General features: G+C 40.2%; 1 long non-coding RNA gene across 1 annotated transcript; it reads right to left on the bottom strand.

Moving 5' to 3' along the window:
- Nucleotides 1-6,425: 6,425 nt before the first annotated feature.
- LOC306899740 lies at nucleotides 6,426-7,087 on the bottom strand. Its single transcript, XR_013787221.1, has 3 exons — nucleotides 6,958-7,087; nucleotides 6,721-6,852; nucleotides 6,426-6,557 (listed from the first exon to the last, which is right to left on the bottom strand). It is a non-coding gene; the product is annotated as an uncharacterized lncRNA (long non-coding RNA).
- Between the last annotated feature and the right edge of the window lie 324 nt (nucleotides 7,088-7,411).

Below are 7,411 nucleotides of genomic sequence, written 5' to 3' on the forward strand. Positions count from 1 at the left end.
CCCGGCTTGTCAAAACACTACACACAATTAATACAACACTACACCAAAGTAGCACAACACTTCAGATCATTTGCTAAATGAAACGCATTTTTCAAAACTATTCACAACTTTTTAAAAACAATATTTTGTTACCATACGAAACACACACATTTCATATGACTGTAATATTTTTTAACCATTTACACACTGCTGTTGCCAACCTAAAACGCTTTTAGCAAGTCTAATTCTCAGCGATTAGAGTACTGTAAATGAAGTACACAAAAGTGCAACTATACAATAATTCACCAAAGACTACACAAGACCAATGCTACAGACTGAGGAAAATATCATTTATTTCCCTCCATATACCCAAATCAGTCAACACGGAGAATCACAAGAAAACATGTCCCAGTTGTCATGTTACTACAGTAGTGTGCATAACACTGTTAGCTCAGCAAACATAAAATACTGTATCCAGTACAGGTAACAATTACAGTAAATAACAACAAACAAATAATAATCTGAAAAACTGACAATATTGTACAGAAAATACTACAGTAAACATACTATACATTATCTCTTCGCCTAGCTGGATCTGGCCAGAGAATTTCATCAACATCACAAGCAATATCCTCATAAGCAAGACAACGTGGGGAGAACCGTCTTGAATGTCGAATCCATCCTTGCACCGCTGCAGCGTCGACTTGGTCACATGCGTCCTCCATGGCCTGAATGAGGGGTACCTGAGCCTGGGGCTGAAGATCGTAAACCTTCCACCGCCATGCAGAGAAAAACCCTTCGATAGAGTTTTGGAAACGGAGAGTATGGTGGAAGGTATAATACTGTCAACTGTGGATGGTGTTGAAACCAGTTCTGGACCAAAGCAACGCGGTGGAATGACACATTGTCCCAGATGACAGTGTATTGTATCTGGCGCATTTCATTACCTGCTGTGACGATGTGGTGCAATTGGTCTAAAAATGCGAGAATGTGAGGTGTGTTGTAAGGGCCCATTTTGGCATGGCGGTGGAGGACCCCATGCTGTGAAATGGCAGCGCAAAGGGTGATGTTACCCCCACGTTGCCCTGGGACATTGATTATAGCCCTGTGGCCAATTATATTTCTGCCTCTCCTTCTTCCTTTTGTGAGGTTGAACCCTGCCTCATCAATATATATGAATTCATGGAGGATTTCCTCGGCATCCATCTGCAAAACTCTCTGAAATACAGTGAAAGACAACATTGTGTTGTTCAGGATAGGTCTAGTATATTACAGTCAATGTACAAAGGTAATGTGTGGAGTACTCAACATCACAGTGCTAAAGTGAACAATACAAACCTCCACATATTCATGCCGCAGCCTCTCTGAATTCCGCTCAAAAGGCACTCGATAAAGTTGTTTCATTTGAACCTGATGTCTTTTCAGGATGCGTGCCAGTGTTGACAAAGAGACCTGATGGACATTATGGAAAATGGCATGGTCACCGATAATGTTTGCTTGTAGTTCTCTGAGCCTGATAGCATTATTGGCCAAAACCATGTTTATTATCTCTCTCTCTTGTTCTTGCGTGAATATGGGCCCTCTTCCTCCTTGTCGTTCCCGACCCTCAGTCCTATGTAGAGAATAATACATGTAACTTACTGTACAATATCACAGGAAGGGGTATCACAAGTGCTAATATGGAGCATACAATAATAACTGTAGTTAGATCTTATTTTACCTGTTTTCACGTCGAAAAGTCCTTATGACAGATGCCACTGTATATCTGCTAAGATTTGGCTGAACTCTCAGTCCAGCCTCCCTCAGCGTCAATCCGTGGTTCTCAACATGGTCCACTAGTGTTGCACGAATGTCATTTGATAAGTTTGGTCCTCTTCTTCTTTGTGCACGTTCTCCTCCTGCTTCAGGTCTTCCTCTACCTCTGCCTCTTCTTCTTCTTCCTCCTCCTTCTACTCCTCTGCCTCTGCCTCTGCCTCTGCCTCTGCCTCTGCCTCTGCCTCTGCCTCTGCCTCTGCCTCTGCCTCTGCCTCTGCCTCTGCCTCTGCCTCTGCCTCCTCCTCCTCCTCCTCTGTGTACTCCTCCTCTCACCCTCACTCTTCTTCTGACTCCTTCCATTTTGGTTGAAGGCAGGTGAACCTACCAGCTGCATTTTTATAGTGCTTAAACCTGATTGGTGTGTCTACAATTTAGCAATCATGTGTTTGTTCACCTGATGGCTGTGTTTAACAGATTGGCTCATCGGTGTGCTCATTTGACAGTCAGTGCTTAGGAATTGCAAGGAAGTGACATCATGATATACTTCTGTGTCTGATGTATACAAGTGTGTTTAGTGTTTTGCAAATCACTGTGTGTAATGCTTTGCAAATAGTGTGAAGCTGACAATGTGCTTACAGTTGTGCAAATCTAGCCTTGTGTTTTGCTCCTTGAGTGTACGGTTTTGCGAATTGTGGGAAAAGTAAAATTTTAGTGTGTAAGCAATCGTAAAAAACTGTAACCCCCCAACGAGGACGTATGACTGAACACCCTACCTTTGGGTACACCCCTTTCAGAAGGGTCTAGAGACAAAAGAAAGATATGACTACACTACTGGTGAAGCCCTCAGTACAAACATCACTTGATATTTAGGATTAAAGGCTTTTTTACAGACCTGACATTTTGCCTTCACTTTGGGGACAGTATTTTTTATATCCAATTTGGGGACAAACACAAACTCGGATCAAGTGAAACTTTGAGGACTATGGTGATAGACAAACTCTGGTTATGTTATACTGTAAGGACTTTGAGATGATACACACGATTCAACCCAATAAGAAACAGAAATACAATAACTTTTGTGAATTGGTTAGTGTTTTATTAGTTTACCTGGAACGGAAATGTTATAGATTAAGATTATAGGACTGAACTTGATTTCTATATTCAAAATCAAGCCTCTCTATACCAGATGATCATGCCATAACCATTACCTGCATCTCTTTAGTTCATTTAGTATTTAAATGTAATTCTAAAGCTTTAACACCATCCCTGAAACATATTACCTGTTTTTTCCTCACTAAATTGCATTTGCCTGCTCACTGGAGTCCTAAAACACGAAGACATTATTATCTGTAATGTGATGAATGGATAAAGCTGTACACAAATACAAATCTAAAACTTCTAGTCTCATGTTTGGATTTCTAAGATACTGGCTATATACACAATCTCCTATGAAATGATACTTTGGGGACTCTGGCTATACACAATCTCCAATGAAATGACACTTTGGGGACTATGGCTATACACAATCTCCAATGAATTGATAATTTGGGGACTCTGGCTATACACAATCTCCAATGAAATGATACTTTGGGGACTCTGGCTTTACACAATCTCCAATGAAATGATACTTTGGGGACTATGGCTATACACAATCTCCAATGAATTGATACTTTGGGGACTCTGGCTATACACAATCTCCAATGAAATGACACTTTGGGGACTATGGCTATACACAATCTCCAATGAATTGATACTTTGGGGACTCTGGCTATACACAATCTCCAATGAATTGATACTTTGGGGACTCTGGCTATACACAATCTCCAATGAAATGACACTTTGGGGACTCTGGCTTTACACAATCTCCAATGAATTGATACTTTGGGGACTCTGGCTATACAAAATCTCCAATGAAATGACACTTTGGGGACTCTGGCTTTACACAATCTCCAATGAATTGATACTTTGGGGACTCTGGCTATACAAAATCTCCAATGAAATGACACTTTGGGGACTCTGGCTTTACACAATCTCCAATGAATTGATACTTTGGGGACTCTGGCTATACAAAATCTCCAATGAAATGACACTTTGGGGACTCTGGCTTTACACAATCTCCAATGAAATGACACTTTGGGGACTCTGGCTATACACAATCTCCAATGAAATGACACTTTGGGGACTCTGGCTTTACACAATCTCCAATGAATTGACACTTTGGGGACTATGGCTATACACAATCTCCAATGAAATGACACTTTGGGGACTCTGGCTTTACACAATCTCCAATGAATTGATACTTTGGGGACTCTGGCTATACACAATCTCCAATGAAATGATACTTTGGGGACTCTGGCTTTACACAATCTCCAATGAAATGATACTTTGGGGACTATGGCTATACACAATCTCCAATGAATTGATACTTTGGGGACTCTGGCTATACACAATCTCCAATGAATTGATACTTTGGGGACTCTGGCTATACACAATCTCCAATGAATTGATACTTTGGGGACTCTGCCTATACACAATCTCCAATGAAATGACACTTTGGGGACTTTGGCTATACACAATCTCCAATGAATTGATACTTTGGGGACTCTGGCTATACACAATCTCCAATGAAATGACACTTTGGGGACTCTGGCTTTACACAATCTCCAATGAATTGATACTTTGGGGACTCTGGCTATACAAAATCTCCAATGAAATGACACTTTGGGGACTCTGGCTTTACACAATCTCCAATGAATTGATACTTTGGGGACTCTGGCTATACAAAATCTCCAATGAAATGACACTTTGGGGACTATGGCTTTACACAATCTCCAATGAAATGACACTTTGGGGACTCTGGCTATACACAATCTCCAATGAAATGACACTTTGGGGACTCTGGCTTTACACAATCTCCAATGAATTGACACTTTGGGGACTATGGCTATACACAATCTCCAATGAAATGACACTTTGGGGACTCTGGCTTTACACAATCTCCAATGAATTGATACTTTGGGGACTCTGGCTATACACAATCTCCAATGAATTGATACTTTGGGGACTCTGGCTATACACAATCTCCAATGAATTGATACTTTGGGGACTCTGGCTATACACAATCTCCAATGAAATGATACTTTGGGGACTTTGGCTATACACAATCTCCTATGAAATGACACTTTGGGGACTCTGGGGACACTTGGGGAAAAGCACCAACTCATCAATATTGTTTATACATTTTAAAAAAAGTATAAGCTGTTATGACATCCAGGCCATTTCTTGAACATTTCTTTAACACATGCTTTATATATCCTGTTGCTTGAACACAACAACCTTGTAGAAATAACACTTGCAGATGTATTAAGCAGCGCTCATTATTAAGACAGTAGAACAGAGAAATATAAAATAATAAGATGACTAGAGTAATTTAAATAATCTAGACATTGAAAATCTTAATTTGGCAGCACTTCTCTTTTTAGTTTCACAACTCTTAACTATCGTTCCTCCCTTTTCCTTCCTTTATAATTTTGCTCATCACTCACTCCATCTTTCTTCCTCTACTTTCGCTCTTCTATATTTCTTCCCCTTCTTTCGCTCCTCCATCTTTCTTCCCCTTCTTTCACTCCTCCATCTTTCTTCCTCTACTTTCGCTCTTCTATATTTCTTCCCCTTCTTTCGCTCCTCCATCTTTCTTCCCCTTCTTTCGCTCCTCCATCTTTCTTCCTCTACTTTCGCTCTTCTATCTTTCTTCCCCTACTTTCGCTCTTGCATCTTTCTTCCACTACTTTCGCTCTTCCATCTTTCTTCCTCTACTTTCGCTCTTCTATATTTCTTCCCCTTCTTTCGCTCCTCCATCTTTCTTCCTCTACTTTCGCTCTTCCATCTTTCTTCCTCTACTTTCGCTCTTGCATCTTTCTTCCACTACTTTCACTCTTCCATCTTTCTTCCTCTACTTTCGTTCCTCCATCTTTCTTCCTTAACTATCATTCCTTCATCTTTCTTCCCCTACTTTCGCTCTTCCATCTTTCTTCCCCCTACTTTCGCTCCTGCATCTTTCTTCCTCTACTTTCGCTCCTACATCTTTTTTCCTTTACTATCGTTCCTCCATCTCTCTTCCTCTGCATTTTGGCTCCTACATCTTTCTTCCTTTACTATCGTTCCTCCATCTCACTTCCTCTACTTTCGGTCTACCATCTTTCTTCCCATACTTTCGCTCCTCCATCTTTCTTCCCCTACTTTCGCTCCTCCATCTTTCTTCCCCTACTTTCGCTCCTCCATCTTTCTTCCTCTACTTTCAATCCTCCATCTTTCTTCCTCTACTTCAATTCTCTTTAAGATATTCTTGTCTACTTAAAGAACTACAATTAATAAAGAAATTAACTATATTGCACAAAAGTGCACATTAGGGTTACTCTAAAAGAAAACATGTAAACAGGAACACTATAATGAAAATCAAAACCATGAAAAGATTATCAGTGCTTTTCTTCGATGCACTATATTCTCATAATTGACTATAATAATATTACCTTCACAGGCATTGTGCTTTTAACTTTACCTCAACATTTTCTATTTTCTCTACAGTAAAACCAATCAAGTATTCTACATTCCACCCTTTCTTTTCAAAGTCGTGATCCTGTTTCGCACATAATTCTTCACTCCAGTCCATGTGTGTTCCTTTAAGGCTTCTGGCTCTGCCTGAATGCATCTCTCACAGTCTTGCTTACCAGGAACTCTGCATGTCTGTATGAAGTTCATCATGTGTTTTTCAACTGCTTTTACCTCAGCGTTCTCCCATTTTCTTTTTGGAAGGATTGATGATCCTAAAAATATGAAAATCCTCATCACAACTAAAGTCAATGATTAATGAGTAATACCCAACACTTTCTTGTGTAGATATTGTTTATTCTGAAAGCTGGACCTAATGCATTCAGTAATTCATATTAACTTGGTTAATGCTTTGCTGTGGTTAGCAGAATTTTGTACCTTCATCCTTTTGTGAGACACATGCTTGGTCAGTGTCTGCTGGTGCTGTTGTCTCAGGAATGTCACTGCATCTTGCTGCATCCACTTCCTCCTCATCACTTGATATGGAATCATCTGGTTCCTCAACTCGCTCTACAACAATAGGAAATGTATTAAGTGTATTTAATTTGTGAAATATGATGACAAAAACTGTAAATATGGACTGACAGCTTAGCCTTATTCCAATTATAACCATACCATTTGGGTCGATTTCAATATCATCAAGCCTCTTTCCTTTGAAGTTGGACAGTGTTCCTTTCTCCATTGCCATCAAGACTTTACTCATTTTTGCCAGCTGCAATGTCCCCTCCGGTAACCGGTAATACTGTCTGTGGACTCTGATATCGTGACCGAGGAAATCAGCCAGCTGGTCAGCTTCATTCTCATCAAGGTTAAGAAACTTTGACATGGTTGCTATATGCTTCCTGAGCTTGGTTGATGAGAGAGCTTCGGGATTCTTAATGCCACATTCATGAGCAGCTCTACGTATGCTGCTCATGGACTAGTTTGATGCACTTATGTATTTTGTTGCTTATGTTGTTATAATTGCTTCCAATGTTTCCTCATCTGTAAGTCGCTTTGGATAAAAGCGTCTGCTAAATGACTAAATCTAAATGTATGCACTCTCCTCCTCGGTAAGCAGACATTGCTC

Source organism: Barbatula barbatula (genome assembly GCF_947034865.1).
Source record: "Barbatula barbatula genome assembly, chromosome: 10".
NCBI classification, from domain to species: Eukaryota; Metazoa; Chordata; class Actinopteri; order Cypriniformes; family Nemacheilidae; genus Barbatula; species Barbatula barbatula.